At 34.9% G+C, this 19,067-nt stretch overlaps 1 protein-coding gene and 1 non-coding gene across 2 annotated transcripts in view; both read right to left on the reverse strand.

The window, feature by feature from the left end:
• The window catches only part of LOC105209118 (uncharacterized), a 156,421-nt gene that overhangs the window by 129,987 nt on the left and 7,367 nt on the right, over positions 1-19,067 (reverse strand). The gene's annotated exons all lie outside the window — the stretch shown is intronic.
• On the reverse strand, positions 14,038-14,139 carry LOC128920044 (small nucleolar RNA SNORA14). Its single transcript, XR_008470163.1, has one exon. It is a non-coding gene; the product is annotated as a small nucleolar RNA SNORA14 (small nucleolar RNA).

The following is a 19,067-nucleotide window of genomic DNA, read 5'->3' on the forward strand; positions in this document are numbered from 1 at the left end:
AAAAATCTTAGTTTGAAATAATGGAAGAATATTTTTTCCAACATCTTCGAGTTGCCTTCAGCTCAACAATTTTCTATAATGCATCTTTAATTTAATAACTTTTTTCAATCTAATTCCTATTAACCCTTCATTACTTTGAACATGAACTAAAACTGGAGCTGGTAATGCAGATAGGCCAAGTTTCAAGGAATGTGTGATTGGCTTTGGAACTGTTTTGCCGGTTATAGCAGAATCAATGATAGCGCGCCACTCCTCTCTTTCCTTCGCAGTTTGGCGCCAGTTGGAGATCCCAAGTGTAACCAGGTCGCTCTCTACCTGGTCCCTCCAACGGACCTTCCCCTTCCTCGGCTTTCTTCGGCAGGTACTGCATCGAACAAGGTACTGCAAGTTTCAAGGAATAATCCCAAATAATAATTATTTAAGAATTTATGACGTCAGATTAGCGGAGCTCTGTTAGAAGATTGTAATCATATGTTATCAAATAATTCATTTCATATATGATATTGGTCTAATTTCTCTTCTTTTTTAAGTATTAGAAACAACAAAGTTTAACGACTTAATTTGCTTCGTTTGGAGGCCTGAAAATGTTATTGTAATTATTGTCCCTTTACCTCTTGTCTGAGGACAATGTCTATCGCTAGTTTCTGTATACAATTTGTATCCTCTTACAGCTAATCGGTCAGAACATTGATATTGACGTGGAAAACAAAATAGTATCTAATCATTTTCCAGAAACGCAACAATTTCTTCTAAAACAATATTGAAGAGTCTGTCCAGTATTGCGTGCGTTCTAAACATTACAAAATTCTGCTTATTTACCTTCCAGATAACCAAGAATTGCACCAAATCGCAAATAATTGAGAAGTGTTTTGCTAATTTGTGGCACAGTCCGCGAGTTCCTCAAATTCAATTTTAGAGATTTTTAAGCACTTCCAGTGTAAAGCTAAGTATACTGAGCATAACTGTATTTACTGTGACTCTAGAAAACTTTCCTTATTGCTAAAAATAGTATTTGCATGATTACCAAGAGAATTTCGCACAAAAAAGTCAGATAAACTACTGAGCAAAAGAACTTCCACAGCGAAAGCTCTACCCTACGCGCTTTCACCAGCTCAAAAGCACATTAGTTGGCCAACTATGATTGCAAAAATGCGTTACCCAAAAGTCATTATAGAGTTTGCGAGCAATATTTTATGGCAGCTGAATACTAAAAATCGCAAACAACAAATATTGCAATTATAAGGCAAAAGACATGAATTCGGGGTGAAGAAGTTTGTAAACACAAGAAGATGTTTTATATGGGCGTAAGACGCTTGGTGACCCCGCAGCAGGGAAAGAAAGTATAAATTGCGAAACTGATGTAAATAAGAGAGTAAAGCAATGCCAGGGTGGTGAATAATTTGAAAAATATAAAAAAGGTTAGGGTGAGTGAGTTAGTAACGTAATAATACACAGTGGGTCGTCCTGTGACCCAATGCGGGGAGGTTTCAATCCTTTGACGCTTTCTTCACTTGTTTATTTCTTGGAAATTTCATTCTTTTTAATGATGCGTGGCAGCGGAAGCAACATAACAGTGACATAAGTACACTAATATGCAACAACAAACAGATGCTCATACACACATACCACTTGCTTCCAAGAAGTGTGCCGCTGCGTATGCGTGTTGGGGTTGCGTACGCCTTGCTCGCTTTCTTTCTGCGAGCATATTTTGTTTACCAAGTACAATAAATTTACATTTTTATCGAAAAAGTTTCATTGTACGCGTAAAGTTTCAAAAATAAACACACACACACATACATACAAACACACAAAGCGGCGAGTGTGCGGAATGAATGAATTGGAAAATAGAGCGATTCGCCAGCAGCGCGCCGCTTATTGGAGTTGATTGCTAAATATCGCGCACGCATGTATATTTTATTTGTGTGTTTGAGCGTGTGTGTGTGTGTAAGTAATGTTAACTATCGCAGCATTCATGATGCCCAATTGATAGCGATATCATTAACTTGAGCAATTCAACAAGATTGCTATGCAACAACGCGTTCGCAAAAGAGCGCCAGGAAAGCGCTGAAACAACCGTATAAAATGTAAAATACTTTCTAGTTTACAGTCAGTTGACAGCAGCAACACTGAAAAGTCATCGGGATTTGAAATACATACAAATACAGTGGAACTTCTCTAACTCGAATCACCATAATGCACAAAAAAACTTCGAGTTAGAGAGACTTCGAGTTATAGAATTTTCATTAAAACATATAATTTCTCAAAATGCTGTAAAATATAGATTTTGACACAGTTTTATTTATTTACTTCGCATAAAGTTTTATGTATATAACCTTAAAATATATATTCTGTAATTTTGATTGTTACAGTTTACTATCGTTTGGCTCTTGACGTCTGTATCCCATGCCTTTGTTATATGATTTATGCAATCCATTAGTGTAATATCATATTTTTTGTTCGCCCTCATACGATATAGAGAGTCTCTCTGCGATTCTGCCACGTTAGTAAATTTTAAATTTTATATTATGCCCTGGTCGAAAAGTTCAATTTATAGAAGGAAATTTGTATGAAATTTGACTTCTATTGCCCTCTCAAGAGTTCGAGTTATGTAGAACTTCGAGTTATGGAAGGAAATTTGTATGAAATTTGATTTCTGAACGCTATTGCCAATTCAAAAGTTCGATAGATCACAAGATCAAAAGATTTAAAAAGTTATGGAGATCTTCGAGTTGTAGAAGTTTGAGTTATGGAAGTTCCACTGTATATTTGAGTATAACCTCGCTCTTTCACTCACACATACAATAATTTGTTTGATATGTGTGTGGTTTATCATAGTTGCTGTAATTTCATTGCTACAATTGATTGTTTTCAATGCCTCATTGATACTGTTGTGGTAACTGCACGGAACAGTGTGTCAGCAATAATAAAAATGGAAATTTTTTAAGAAAAAATTTAAAATAAAAAAAAAAATAAAATACTGAAGGCTAGTGGTATTGATTAAAAATTATTTTAATAATGTTTAGTAAATCAACTATTTAAAAATATCAACATTTGCGGTTCTGCAAGAAATTTAATGTTCGGTATTACTGGTAGTCTTTGACCTTAAGTGCTGGAATTTAAATGGCACTTGGGCATCACTGGAGAGATTATGAAGCAAACATTTTTATTAAGGGGTTACATGGTTTTTGTCAGGTAAAAAATGGCCTATTTCTATTTCTATTATTTTTATTTCTATGTAAAAAATTATTTATTTCATTCAAACTTTTTTCTGTGTTATAGATACATATTTAAAGAATAATTTCTTAAATAAAAATAATTAAAACTCCTCCATTGTGACGTCATTTCCGGTAACCCCTCGGAAAAAAGGTGCGTCAGCATAACTCCTGACAGGATCATCCAAAATGAGAAAACAAAAAAAAACGTGTTTTAGACAAGATCGTAAACTCGTTCTTGAACGAAGGAAAGACAAAAAAAGTATAAATTGAAATTGAATTGGCTTGACATTTCGTTTTTTTTTTTGTTTAATATGTAGTTGTTATTGAAAAAAAAACAATCCTTCGTTCAAGCACGAGTAAATTGTATCTCGAACAGCTGTGCAAAATTTCATCAAGATCGGTTGAGTACTTTTCGAGAAAATTTGACAGCCGACTTTGAAAACACGGTTCCGAGAAAAACGCGTTCAAAGTTTTGAGTAACAATAAAACCTGACTTGGAGTGCACACCTCCCAAACGCTGTATCGCCGAAACTATTATTCGGATCGACTTTAGGATAATATTCTTGAGATGTTGTATAAATTAATAAGTCAAAAAACCAAAAATTGATTTTTTGGAACCCACGAAACCCATGTAACCCCTTAATTAATATTCTTCAGTTTTGAAAAAACATGTTTCAATTATATGTTTTCTGTCCGAAATGATCTGTTTTGGAAATCTTAGTAAGTAAATTGTATCCATTCAAATAATTTTTAATTTTTACCTAAATTACAAATTTAAACAACGTTGGCCCACTGTGCGCCACTGACATTCTAAAATCCAACAGCATTGAATACAATACCACCAAAGCGCGGAGACACAATCAAACACACACAACTTTGTACCAGCAAACAATTGTTTTAACTGCAGTAATAGAAGTAACAAAAGCTAAAACTACAGTAGCGCTGAGATAATAGCAGAAGGTTAAAACATCAAATTGTGTCATGGTCGCCAACAGCGGAGAATTTGCACCGCGAACGCATACAGACACAAAACAATGGCAGTTTTCTATGCGTGAAGCCATAGAACATCGATAGCAACCAGAATAAATAAATAAATCGGAAGCGATGTACAAGTAATAGTCCATGTCAAAAGCAACAAAACGCGCAAACAATAGTCATGGAACCAATACCCATAATGACCATGTCGCGGCAGCCATAACAATAGCGGCATGCAAAGATATATGGTACCGTTATACAATGGCGATATTTAGTAGCGGCGGTAGACGATAAACGTTGTGTGGGTTGCGTGGGCGGGTGGTTGGTTGGGGCGTGGCAGAAAACTAACGCGCTCGCATTGAAAGCGCTGCCTCCGAGTTTATTGTTGTTATTGTCGCGCATCAAAATCATTTGACTCTGTCAACACGCCGGATGCTACAACAACAATTTTGCTTTTTTTCTATTTTTTCCACAACGCTTTAAATACATTTTAATGATTTCGCAACGGTTTTTTTTATGTTTTTTAACAATATTGATAAAGTATTTTTTTTTAGTTTCCATAATGTTATGGTCGATTAAAATTCATATTCCATGACCGTCGACGGTGATGGGTTTTCGTCTTATTTATGCTGAAAACAATATTAATAATATTTTTTATGGTTTACTCTGTTTTTCAATAGCAATTTGCGTTCGAAATTTATTTATATGCGCGTCTGCATCTATTATTTATTTGTGTACTTATTATAACTGTACTTAAAAACTATGAATTTTTTCAGTTTTCATCATAAAATGGTTGTCAAATGTGACTTTTAACTCGCTTTAACGGTTTTTACTGGCAAAAATTGGTTTAAGCTTATGCAAACTTTTATTTAATTTGAAATATTATATTAAAATTGGTACTTTATTTTGAAGCTCCCATTCACACATTTCTTTCTTTAAAACCTCGAATATAAAATTTTCAGTGCAATCAAATTTTGAAACGTTCTAAAGCGTAATTTAACTACAGATGTTGACAAAAGCGAAAACATTTTCTTGTATTGCCTTTGATTTCTACTTCAATTCCAGTTGTGATCAGACAGTATATATCGAATATGGCAACTGCGTTCCTTCCACAAGCTTTGTTTCAAAGTTTTTGTTTTCCATTTAAACTCCCAGATTTTTTGTTTGTCTCAAATATCTTATTGATTTTCAACATAAATACTATTTATAACTAGCAGACCCTGCCATGCTGCTTTTGTGGCTAAGGTATACATTAAATTAGTAAATCTTTCAATGCAGAGAAAAAATTCTCACGCATAAAGACGAAAACGTCATAGCCGATAAATTTTAAAATGATTGATAGACATTATTGTAGATCTGTGTTAAGCGTAAATCATCATAATTTGTAAAACTTTGATTTTTTTATTCGAATATTGGAGAAAGTAACAAATGACCAAATTCCATAGTTGGCTTTGGTGACGATATTGATTACCTTCTTCACAGCAAGTCTTGTTCTTTTGCATAGTTTGATGTGCATTTATGTTACGCAGCATGATGACAACTCACACTACTCTTATTGGCAGTGAGTGGGGATAGTCCAGCAATTTAAAATAGTATGTGGGATAATTGAATACGTCATCCTGGTTTGTAGCTGTGCCAACTCTCTTTTAACGAAATTCTAAATTGTCGCATTAAGATCAAAGAGATCCTTGTTTTTTTACCACCAATATAGGTCATTCAATCAGCCATTTATGTTTATTATTATATTATGGTTTCATATCAGGAAAAAACACGATAAATAAGCTCCTCTTTCGAGGCCATGAAGTGACAGAAACTCGTTAAAAATGTTATTAATCCATCGAGGTGTCAACTGCGTCGCTACCATTTTCAACTATTTCTACAATCGCAGTATGATATTGTTGGAAAAACACTCGTATGTTATTTGTTAATTGCCGATTCCTTATGTGTCGCCACAAATTAGATGATTTTAGGAATGTGATTAGTAGGAATAGTCTGGCGAAAATCACCTGCCAACAGAATCATGGCTTCACCAAAAAGTATTTTCGTTGTCGCGTAAATCTTTTAAAGTTCTGTGCAGTACCTCCAGCGACTTGAATATCTGGAAAATCTTCTTTATAGCTCTTTTTTTTTGGCGATTTTGCCGACTGGTGTTTCGTTGATTTGCAATTTAGGAGTAATTTCAAGGCCGAATTGCCGTTTTCTGCCTACTAACAGGTGCCAAGTTGCCCATATTCCCATTATAACTGGGCGTTGAGTGAAATCGGTTCAGGAATTACCTCAATCCTCATGTCCTATATATGCTGATTTTCGTTATTCTATTGGACTTTATTTCAAATTGTGTGTAATAAAATTACATCAATAAATTGCGAGAGTATAAAATGTTCGTTAAAACGTTAACAAAGCAACAATGACAACTTTCAAAATATTATTTTTTGTTTTGTTTTTTTTTTTTTTATAATTTTCTTGTCAATTCAAAAAAAATCATCTTCTTGTTATCTTCCTCACAATTTTTCGATATATTCTTACTTTCTAATCCTTCCCTGGCCTTCCAATAATATTTCAAAACTAAAATTAGCCAGATCGGTTTGGCCCTTCTTGACTTTTTTCGAGACTAACGACACAAATTGTTTGCATGGGTGATTAGAAAATTGTGGATTTAAGACTTTTTCAGGCAATTTTTCTACTTTTTCTCTCCGTAAGAACCATACCGGTACCTCTAAAAACATTATAAACAAAGAATTTGCGAAATCGGTTTAGCAGTTCTCGAGTTATGCGCTTAGCAACACATTTTGCGATTCATTTTTATATTATAGACTAGATTCTCAATGCCATATATACGAGGGCTGCTATATATATTTCTGGCCTAATAATGCAAATAGGAATATTTATCAACGAAAATGGTTTTATTGTTTTTCAAAATATTCTCCATCAAGATTTATACACTTTTGCATGCGCTCAAACCAATTTTCGAAGCACTTTTTTTGAGCGATTGTCAAATTGTGCGGGATCCAACGAGAACAAACCTTTTTTACGGCCAGGTGTTCTTGCAATATCGAATGTCTGCTGGTGGGAGAAATGCATAGGCATACATCTATCTGAAGGTATGTTACATGACGGTCTTGCATTATCAGTTCACGTACGGCATCGATGTTTTCTGGCACAAATTAAATGACAGAACGTTCTGAGTGATGTTATGCTAAAAAATGTCAAACTTTCCAATGGAAATGTCAGATTGCATCTGGCAACACTTAGTGTTGTCTAGGCCAGAAAAATATATAGCAGCCCTCGTATTAACTATAAGGTAACCCAGTCTTGCGGATCGCTTAGTCGTAAACAGGCTCGCGGTTGGATCTAAGTTAACTTAACGAACCTTAAGACCATAATCTACTTGGCTAAATAATACCGAAATTGCTGTTTCGATTTGCGATTCTACATTGTAGGAAACTATTATTCTGAACGATAAATATTTAATGAATCTCAATTAAGATAAAGTTTCGAATACAGACTTTTGCCTGAATCATATAGAGGCCACTCAAATATTATAAAAACATTCAGAAGAGCAATCTGTTACTATTAACATCGGTGGCAATGTATTATTAAATGCCTAAAACGGGATCACCGAAATATAAAGTATACAGAGAAAGGCATAAAACTCTCTCAAACTATTAAAAGAAAGTACAACAACAAATGAAGTGAACATCACATTAGACGATGGACCACTTATTTGAAGCCACTTTCGGTACACATACCAATACTTATATTAGATCACAATCAAAGAAGATAAAAAATTGCTTCTAAAAGGTAGTAAAAACATTCCATGCGGGGGATCGGTTACCGCAACGTTCAGAACACAAACAAATTGAACAATGAAATGCTTAATCTCAGACAGCAGTTTTTTAAAAAAATATATATTGTGGACCAATAAGGGTCTTTTTCTCAATCATTAGAAGGTCACTGTCCTGGTACAGTTCTTTTAAGAAGTTGAGAATATTTCAAAGCAGAGATTAAGACATAGGTTATCGGTACAAATTTTATATTTTGGTATCCTCCATAGATTACCAGAACGTTAAATCCATATTAATGAATTCTTGTCGGACAGTGGGAAGCATGGTTCATGCTAAGGCTTGTTGAAAAGAATGTCTTTATCGAGAGAAGTGGTCAATAAATGGAGTACAAATAGTCTAAAACAAGTAAGAAAGGATTAAGTTCGGGTGTAACCGAACATTTTATACTCTCGCAATTTATTTATTTAATTTTTTAATATATTATAACACACAATTTGACTCACATATTCGGCAAGATATCTGAATTTTTACTCAAGTTACGGCTTACGCAGATGGACGGACGGACGGACGGACGGAAAGACTCTCGTAGCAACTTTGTTGCGAGAGTATAAAAATAAAATTTAGTCTTAGCACTAGGCTAGGTCTCAAAAATTTTCGAAAAAAAAAATCACAATTTGTTTGATCTAACGATAAGCTATATTTGACATGCTTATTGTTAGATCAAACAAATTATGATTTTTTTTTGTATGAAATGAAATTTAATAAAAAATTTTTTTAGTATGAAATTTAATAAAAACAAAATTTTGGGAAAAAATCACAGAGACTTTGGGTCTAAAACCAGTGAAGAAATAATATTTTTTGTAAAATTTTAAAGGAGGAGCAATAACTTGCTATATAATATGAAAATGTGAAGCCGTACTTCTAAATAACACACAGCATTTTAACCTACAGAAGAAACACATCCATTCACACGAGTGTGCACGCACAAATCAATGGAGCATTTAATTAGTTTAAGTAACTGCCAGGCATAAAAAACCAGCAACGATGGAATTTTCGCTCCCCCAAAGCACGCATTAAGAACTATAAAATATTTTTTTATGAAGCAAACAAAATCAAGTTTCCAATGAGCAGCAACAACAACAACAATGTATTTACAGCGTTACCAAATGAAATTTTACAAATCATGCTCGTGTATTGTATGCGGCTGTGGGAGTGTGTGCGTCTCATAATGATGAGTGCGTTGGCGCGTTTGTACAGGCGGCGGCGTCCTTACTTTTGTTCCACAACAAGGACAACAAAACAAAACAGAAAATTAAACAACAGCACAGCAACAATAACAACAACAACAATGCAACAAAAGCCACAAAAACCGCAAAACGAACTGAAAAATCTTTGGAAATGATGACTGCGGTGGCGCTGCCGCTACCGCTGCCTCCGCTGATGCTGTTGCGGATACGGATGCCGGCTGATTGGCTGGTAAACGAATGAATGAGCGCGCGAACGAAGAGTGACGCCGTGCCAGTTGGCGGCGATGGCGGTGGCGGCGTAGGCTGGTATTTACCGCAAAACGCAAAAACACGCGATTGTTTATGTTGGATGGCATGGAGCGCAGCGGATGGTGGCGGAGAGCGTGGTTAAAAAGTTGGCCAAACAAACAAAGACAATGGGAATTGTGTTAATACACTCGGTTGATTTTGATGCAAAGTTCCGTTATGTTGTACGACCGCTTGCCGCTGCGCTTTGTCGCACGTTTTGTGGGTGTTTACGCTCATGCCGCCCCACAAATCATCGTAAAAATTTTGCGTTTTCGAACAAATGGCATTGATGGGGCATTCAAACACATACACATACATACTTAAATACCAAAATGAAGTGAATATCTAATGTTGTTTATAATTGGCGTTTACAAATCACACAATCAGTATTATAAATATATGAAGCATACATTTGTGCGCGTACATTTAATGCTCGTTGTTTGGAGGAAACATCAAACATCATCTGTTGTGTAGGCGTCAAAGTTGAATACATATAACATACATATATATATATATGTATTTGTGAGTTTCTTACTGCTCAGCAACTTCCGCGTTTTCTCACATTAAAGCAAAGATTTTAATATCTCGGGTTTGCCTACCCACATCCATATGTACGTGGTATGCATGTAAGACTCCTCATACATTTATGTAGGCGTAAGCGTTTGTGATTGTCTGTTTCCGCGAAGCTCTCTTTCGTGAGGTTTACATGTTTGCTGCTTTTTATGCTATTTTGCTTGTGGGGAGACCCTTATACCGGTATTTTTATTTAACACGTGCATATGTTGCTTTCCAAATACTAGGGTTGTTCTTAATAAACGGACTAAAATTAGTATTTGAAATATTATGAGGAATAATGAAAGAGGGGAAGTAAAATAAAACAGTAAATGTAACGAAAAAGTAATAAAGAAATTCTTTTGTATCATAAAGAAAAAGCTGAAGTCAGGAAGTCTTTCTTAGTGCTTTCATATATCTAAAAACTAGCAGATGTGGAATGTTAAGTTGTAAGACAACCTTACGTTTATTAACAAAATAATTCATCAGCTCATCGATATTTGAAGCGTACTACTTCCAAATTTTCATTTAATGCTTAATTCTTACCGGGAGCGCCATCTGTCTATGTCGGTATGATAACATTGAATATCGTTAAAAAAAATTGTGATTAGAAACCTTCATCTAAGAAAACTATTTGTAGTTTTTTTGTGTACGAGACCTTCAGAGATCGCTTTCATGAAGTTCATTTGTCGAACTGACTGAAGCATTTTGAGAGAGATTATTGCTCAAAATTAATAGTTGTGTTGCATTTAGGAAATAGGGAAGCTACTTTGTGACTTATTTTGAAAAAATTACTTGACTTTCTTTCCTTATTGCGATCGTCCTGTCGCCTGACCACATTACCGGGATCTACAAATATTTTTTCAAATGAAGCATTAAGAATGTTCGAAAATATACTTCCAAAAATATTTTATTTTGCCATGATTTAAAAGGCAGAGTATAATAGTTTTGTTCACATAACGGTTGTTTGTGAGTCATAAAACTAAACGAGTTAGATATAGGATTATATATACCAGGTTGACGAGGAAAGTTCAAATCCCGATGTCTGTCTGTCCGTCCGTCTTTCTGTCCGTCCGTGCAAGCTGTAACTTGAGTAAAAATTGAGATATTGAATTGAGATAATCGGACCACTGCCACGCTTACAAAGTGGCAATAACCGAAACACACATAAAGTGTCATACCTAAGCCACAAATAAAGCTATGAAAGTAATATTTGTTATGAAGGATCACTCTTTGAAGGGGCATATTTGGATGTAATTTTTTTGGGGAAGTGGGCGTGGCTTTCTGTACATATCTTGTAAACTATTAAAGCTATATCAACCAAACTCTCAGAAGTCATTTTGTTCAGGCATTTCCTTATACAGTCCAAAAAGGAAATCGGCTTATAACCACGCCTACCTTCAATTCAAAAGTTATGTTGAAAACTATTAAAAATGATTTAATTCAGTAAAGAAACCCACCAGAAACCTTAAATTGCATTATAAAGAAAGAATTGTATTGGATTCATTAAAGGCATTAAACTCACCTTGTATATTTCCACTTTCAAATTATATGTATTTTTTGTGTATAGTCTGTGGTCTATGATTAACGGAATTCGCTTTATAACTTCTTAAATAATTGCCAGTACCAGTATTTGCAAGAACAAAAAATCCTATACATTTTAATTAGTAATGTATTACCGACCTTTTCCACTGTCTTCATTACAAAGCCTATTTTAAAAGCATCCCCTGCTCAAAATTCTAATTTCTTTTTCTAAAATCGCCCTCCATGCAAATCAGCATACACGTGCACTTGTCAAACATCCGGTTAGTCCCTACAATTTACTGTAGTACCACCTCTCTATCTATTGTTGTTGTTGTCCTGCCTATTGGTACCTACTTTTCCTATGTTCGCATTTTATGTGTGTCATTGCTTGGCGCTTACAAACATCGTCGGGCGTTCATTGCAACCGCGTTTACACCCCTCTGATACTCAACGTATACACAGCCACACAATTGCTAACTGCCAGCTGGCAGTGACGCCCACGCATTCAAGCACCATACTATTATCTACTACTACTGTATACAGTTAGCAGCAAGTGCCACTTCGATAATTGTATGTTTGTTGCTATTGTTGTTGTTGTTATTGTTATTGCTATTGTGTGATAGTCGATGATGTTGTCGTTGGCGTTCAACGTTCAGCGTTGATAATGATAATTATGATAGCGTGTCAGTTTTGAATGCGCGATGCTGGAAAGTAGCTCTCCAAGCAGGAGGGCAAGAATGGACAAAAGCTATGCCAGGCTAATAAGGGCATTGACGTTTGCGCAGATTTTGTATTTGCGGGGAAATTAAGTGGGGGCTATTGAAGTGATTTGTTGGGAAATATTTATAAATAGAGGTGTGTGTATATGTGTGATTGTATGTGCTTTCTAAAAAGATTTTTTTTTAAGAAAATCAAGAATTATTTGCTAAATTTATATCATTTATTTATGTTTGATGTTTTCAGTTGATTTAAAAATATCTAAAGAAATTACTTTCATATTCATATTTAAATATCCACGAGACTTATATATTTATATTTATATATAATTACAAGGTAGAGTTCAATATAATTTATTCAGAAGAGTTTTGATAAAAATATTATTTTAGAGGGAGTAGACTAAAGAAAATTTGTCAGTACCTAAATGCTGAAATCGCTGAATTACAAGACACGTACTCACTTCTACATACTTTTATCGATCTTAGACTCAAGAATCACGCACATATTTGTATCCAGCAAGCACAAATGGCAAAAAGGAAAGTGTTAGAAAAAGCGTAAGATATATTTAAAATATATTGCCATCTGTTAGAATAAGAAATTTACACACTTTAATCCTTTCAACGCCGTAAATGTCTGTAATTTATGTGCACTTGTGCGCTGAGAAAAAGATGATTTTGAAAGACTACAAAAGATGTGAGGTTTTTTATGCAAACGCCCACGGACATAGCAACTAAGCGCAGCAGAGGGCAAAGACTTCCAAACACACACATACATACATATATGAGTCTGTATTTTTAATCTGATGCTGCTGAAGTGAGTAGGTAAGGAACATAGAGCAATTACATATGAGTTTGTAGATAAAAAAGTACATAAAAACCACAAATTTACATATAAACTTCTATACGTATATACATACCCACATCTCTATGTCTGCATATGCATATTCCACTTTTACAAGCCAGTGAATGTATGCACTTTACTAATCCGCCATGGATTACCTAGAAGACTTTAAGGTATGCATGCACATATAAGCAGGCACCTAACACCTGCATTTATATAAATGCCATATATGTATTTGAGAGAGAGAGACTTAGATCACACACGCTCATGAGTAGTAGAGGGTCTACCTAGCCTCTTTATGTAGTCGCTTTATAGATGTCTGTGTTGCCAGCGCGTCGATAAGCTCAACAAAAGCCTCCGGTGTCTGGGCGACAAATGTGAGTGGCAAAAGTTATGACTGTGGCAAGCAGTTAATGATGAGATAAAACAACAAAAACACTCATATCTTTTCGTTTCATAAGAAGTGGCTGCAACAATGCTGTTGGTCGGCGTTTAAGAACTTATGCAGCAACTGAACTTTTCTACACCAAAGTGCATACAATTGCAAATAATGAAGTCAACACTGCTGTTCTGCTCTGTTAAAGGCATTTTGCTTTTTTTACATTTCAACACACATTCGACTCACCATTTATATTAAAAAAAAATAATAATATATAGAAAAATATTGGTGGAACAGTTTGTGGCAGAAGTATCATATTTATAATTTAATTATTATTTTTGATAAAAAAAAATTCACTCTATAAGACGTAAGAGACCATAACTTCACTCACCAAAATACATTATATCCAAGATTATAAGCTCACTTAATATCTGAGACTATTTCACATATTAACCGATAATGCGGAGTAAAGCCGAATTTTTTAAAAAACTAGAATAAGGTATATGGGAGCTAGGAGAAGTTTTAATTTTTGAACAAAGACATACTTTTAGAAGAAAAAAAGTCCTCTGAATTACATTAAAATATCTGAGGTATTTACCGATATTTTCGGTAAACAATTACCTTAGCCACTCAGTTCATCATGTTCACTATCCGGGGCCTTGAAAAGTTATAGTCCGATTTCGGCAATTTTTTTACAAGTACTGTCACAGATTATGTACAGTATTTGTGCCAAGTTTTTTCCGCTATCTTCATTGGTTCCTTTGTATATATTATTAAGTGAAGGAATGAAATGGAATTCAAAATTGAATTTGATATGTGTTATCAGGGTGTCAAGAAAATATTATGAACCGGATTATTTGAAATTGGTCGAGTAGTTCCTGAGATATGGATTTTGACACATAAGTGGTCGACGCCACACAAAAATGATCCTATGATCCTCTGTTCCAAACTTTATTTGTGGCTTAGTTATGACACTTTATAGGTTTTCAGTTTTCGTCGTTTTGCGGGCGTGGCAGTAGACCGATTACACACATTCTCAATACCAAACTTCTCAGGGTGCCAAGTGTATGTGTACCAAGCTTCATTAAGATATCTCAATTTTTAATCAAATTATAGCTTGCACGAACAGACGGACAGACATCCGGATTTCGAATCCACTCGTCATCCTGATAATTTATATATATATAACCCCATATCTAACTCTTTCATTTCTTGGTGACACAAACAACCGTTATGTGAACAAAACTATAATACTCTGTGCAACATGTTGCGAGAGTATAAAAAAGGTTTTGAAAATAGTGAGATTTCGCGCCAGAAATATAAATTTACAGGTGTATGCAGTACAGGGTGTATGAATAATTTCTGTCGAAGTCACTTTCTTAATCAAATATGGTCACCAAATCCCACGAAGTACTATATCTCGTTTCGGTGTAAATCTTTTCGTGGTAATTATCCCTAAGGATACCTCTAAAGCCCTTTTAGACAAGTTTCGATGACAATATAAAACAAATTTTTTTTTTTGAGAATTAATATAGAAGTTGCGCTTGAGAGTATTTGAAATTCATACTTAGCAAAGTTTTTTTTGTAGTTTTCACACTCCTACATTCCCTATTTATTTTCCATATTTATAACAAACGCTTAAAGTTTTGATTTTAAAATTTTTTAAAATTTTTTCGAGCTTAATAAATTTTAGACTCTTGCCTTTGCCATTTCAATGTACAGCAATTGAATCCATTCCCATTTTTTCCACATACCAATTGCTCCTCTTTATGAAATATGGCAACACAACCACACAGAAGCAAAAAATGGGTTCATGTAACACTTTTTCAAGTGCAAAACAATTTAAAGTGAATCTCACCAATGGACGCACATGAGGCCACAGTGCAATTTGATCGACCCTTACCTTATCTGCTTGTCGACAAGCAATCTCGTTGTGAGTGGCCAAATGTGAATGCGAAATGGTTTTTGTCTGTTAACCACACATTTCGCAATTTATATTTTCACATTTATAGATATTTTACATTTTTAACAGCGCCACCGCCACCTTTTCTCGCTACCCTTTCTCCTAACTTCACAGCTTCCCTCCGCATATTTGGCAGCACTTGCGGCCACATTCTCTCTTCTGTGTGTGTGTGTTTGTGAAAAATGTATTTTTGCTATTTTTATCTTTGTTTGTCATGCTCTTCACTCCCCTTTCGCCATTTACCAGCGCAAATATCTTATGAAGTGTTTATTTAAATATTTTATAAATTTTTCATTCGTGCGCATTTATTTTGTACATAATTTTTCACACATTCCCGTCACTGAATACAGACAGCCACACCAGCAATAATTCCAATAAAACACCACACAAACACACAGACACGTTCTATGGCATTCAAGCAAGCATCAGCGTGTGTGGCAGCAGCAATAAGTGTTGCGGGTGCTGGTGGCGCCACTGATGCCATGCTGAAAGTAGCCGAAACCCATGCTACCCTATGGATACATGCTTGCATGTGTATGTGTGTGTGGTTGAGTGCGCATAAGTAAGTGGCAACAAGGTCGCTGAAGCACCACGACTCCAAATAGCTCCGTGTCGTTGCGATTTACCGTCACTTGTCTCTACATGTGTGTGTGTGTGTGTGTGCGTGCAACGGTGATGCGCAAATTTTACTGCCCCCTCAATATGCCAAACTGTAGATCCTTGCCGGACTGCTATTTCCAGCGGCTGTCCAACACTCAACCAACTGCCAGAGCAGATATATATGTATATATCTGTGTGTGTGTCTTCTTTGGAAGAGTGCATAAAAATTTCACATGCTACATCAATTTTTTACGCTCACTCACATACAGCTCCGTACAAATGTGTATGTAAATGACTGAATGATTGCTCATACACTCTCACACATATATATACATATGTATATGCAGATTTATAGCTACAACAGCGAGTTCGCAGTGTACCAATTGCGCTTATTCCTCCTCTCTCTCTGTAATCCCCCTTAGCTACGTTGTGCTCCTCTTGTCAAGTAAAATACGCATTCAAATTAAGGGAAAACGCAATATTTTGTAATATAAATGAAAATGTATTCATTGCCATTTTTTCGCTTGAATTGCTTGAGGTGACTGAAGCACATTCTAGGAATATATGCTGTGAGCATGTGAGGGGACTGTGGTCGGCGAGTGAGCGATGGCTCTGGGCTGTCAACGCCTCTGGTAACTACCGTGTGTGGGGTGAATGATGTTGTTACATATACGCATAAAGCGTATAAGGTTGTGTGAAAGGGTAATGGTTTAAAAATTTAATCGGTTTGTTATCGTTGGTTTTTTACTTTTCGAATTAAATAAGAATAGATTATAGAAACACGGTTTTTTTTTGTTAAAGCCAGAGGTCAATGACTGAAGATATCTAAAATTATTCATGACTACCTATATAATTAAACTTCAGTCATATAAAATTTCAAATATTAAACTCGAAAATCAAGCCAATTGCAAAAGTCAACCCTAGTCAAACTTCTTTAACTCAATTGCATCAATTTCGCTACTAAAAACGCACTCACCTTCACTGAAGTAGTACTTTAATATCCGTAGTTAATACTTTAGTCATTTGCTTATCACTCTGTCCAAAAACAATTACCTAATTTATGTGCTGTAAAATGAATTTGACTACTCATCTGAAATTACTCATACGCCACGTACATCAATCTTTAATCTCACTTACATAACCCTGAAGTTTCTTTATTTCTTGCTTTGATGAATCACCGCTTCCTACGGTGAAATTTGTTAACTTGCAGTGATTAAGGAAGCATTTTACCGACAGACTTATGCATAATTTGTTATTGTTAGAAAACACAAACAAAATTATATAGATTTACAAGATGTTATAGTAAAAGTAACACGAAATTGAGTCACACACATACCTAAAGTTATGTTTTCATGCAGAGTTATATAAAGTTATTAAAGCTTTATAATAACGAAAAAAATTGTAATAAAAACATATATACTTTTTTCAATGTATTATCGATTACAACTTAACCTGTCAAAAATACCGCAAAAATGCAGTGAAAATTATATCTTTTTTCCACTGGAGCCACCAACAATATTTATGGCTGTTAAGGAAGCCCCTTCCCTTAATTACAACGCACTCTTTATGAAAGCTACATATTGCAGCATACAATATTAGTCAGTTGTCAGTCAGTTGTCACTACACAATTTTCATACTTGGTTCTCGAAAGTGCAAAGAGCATAGAATGATCATTGAGCCTTTTTCATATTTTTGCATACCAATTTCACTTTATCTGTTAAATTTCAACTTTTATCAATACAATTTTAAATAAAACGAGTTGTAATTCGTAATGTTGAGTTGTTTCGTAAATAAAGTTGAGTTGTTTGAGTTTCAACTCAACTAAGTCGGCATATTTATCATAATAGGTACGAGGGCTGCTATATATATTTCTGGCCTAATAATGAAAATAGGAATATTTATCAACGAAAATGGTTTTATTGTTTTTCAAAATATTCTCCATCAAATGGTGGGAGAAATGCATAGGCATGCCTCTAACTGAAGGTATGTTACATGACGGTCTTGCATTATCAGTTCACGTACGGCATCGATGTTTTCTGGCACAACAGCTGTTTTTGGACGACCTTCACGGAATTCGTCTTTGAGCGAGCGTCGGCCACGATTGAATTCGTTGTACCGGTTTTTCACACTGCTATAGGATGGTGCTTCATAGCCATACAAAGATTTTAGTTCATCGATGCACTCTTGTCGCGATAATCCATGTCGAAAGTTGTGAAAAATGGTCGCACGAAAATGTTCACAAGTTAATTCCATTTTTTGGCCGAGATGAATGTTTTAATTCCCTGTAAATAAAACAATTCACGATTAAATGACAAAACGTTCTGAGTGATGTTATGCTAAAAAATGTCAAACTTGCACCTGGAGTGCACCTTGTCAGATTGCACCTGGCAACACTTAGTGTTGCCTAGACCAGAAATATATATAGCAGCCCTTGTATAAAAACTTTGTTAAATTCTTTGTTTAGAGCTGAATTCAAAAATGTACCAGAACGAATATTCTTTCATTTCCATCATTCATTTATAATTTTACAACTCAATCAATAAAGGCAGTAAATTTAATTATGCCATCTCTTTGACATCTATAAACAAGTTTTTTTAAAAACGTTAGAGAGATTTTATTTATGTAAATCAAATCCGGAAAGGGAAGAAAGAACTTAGAAATATCTATACTCCAGTGCCATCTATAGTGTAAATTTAAGAGTTGTTTTCTGATAATCAATAATTTTATTTTGAATTGGCGATCTTGAGTTCAGAGATACTAAGATTGTTTTTAAGAAAATTTAAAAAGTATACAAGTCGTTTGCCTTCTATGCTTTTCCATTGTAAAAGCAAAGTGTTATCGATAACTCTAGAGCATATATGACTTTACATGTGACTGCAGGTTCGAAGGTAGCGACAACAATTATTAATGACCACACTAAAGTTTTATGGAATAACTGTGCTATATACGTGCATATAGCTATATATACTGTAGTTGTTATAC

The sequence above is a fragment of the Zeugodacus cucurbitae genome, chromosome 2 (assembly GCF_028554725.1).
Source record: "Zeugodacus cucurbitae isolate PBARC_wt_2022May chromosome 2, idZeuCucr1.2, whole genome shotgun sequence".
Taxonomy (NCBI): Eukaryota; Metazoa; Arthropoda; class Insecta; order Diptera; family Tephritidae; genus Zeugodacus; species Zeugodacus cucurbitae.